Source organism: Rhinoraja longicauda, chromosome 22 (assembly GCF_053455715.1).
Source record: "Rhinoraja longicauda isolate Sanriku21f chromosome 22, sRhiLon1.1, whole genome shotgun sequence".
Classification (NCBI taxonomy): domain Eukaryota; kingdom Metazoa; phylum Chordata; class Chondrichthyes; order Rajiformes; family Arhynchobatidae; genus Rhinoraja; species Rhinoraja longicauda.
In genome coordinates, this window is record NC_135974.1 from 4816258 (window position 1) to 4817012 (window position 755).

Here is a 755-nt window from a genome sequence, read left to right on the forward strand (position 1 = left end):
CTATTTAAACAAGGTACAAAGCAGAAGCTGCTGAAATATACTTTGATTTTGGCTTGCGTCATCTGATGGTTGCTCAATTTCCTGCTTGGGCTGAATTTCCCGCCTTCAACTTTCTCAATCACATCTTAACATTGCTCATTGTGTATAATTACCACTTGGAACCCCTCTCTGAGCCTCTGATATCCCCTGACCCGATCCCCCACACACTCTCCCCGTCTGTATTCTGTATGCAAGTTTTAGCCTGATTCTTTCACATATAATTTCCTCAATTGATTCCATTAACTCTCATTTTCCCAAAGTAAAGTTCCTAAATTTGTACTTACATTTCTCTATTGCTCTGAACGTTCTCGTGACCATCCACCCTGTCAGCCCAAACTGATGCCCTCTTCTGACATCTTCTCTGGCCTCTTATCCCACTTTTTCAAACTAAACCATAAGTCACCTGTCCCACTGCCTGCAATTTCTCCCTTTACATTTTTCTACCTCCCATTCTTATTTCAAGTCCTCTTTATTCGTACCTTTTTACAAGCCGTCCTAATGCTTTCTTGGCTCCAGTAACTTCAACAGGCACCTCAAGACGACCTTTGGGTTTGAAATCCTGACAAGATTGCAAGATTGGTGATGTTTAGGTGAACTAACCAAACCGGTTAGTTCCTTCTCTCCCGAGATGCTGCCTGACCTGCTGAGTTACTCCAGCATTTTGTGAATAAATCGATTTGTACCAGCATCTGCAGTTATTTTCTAACCAAACCGTT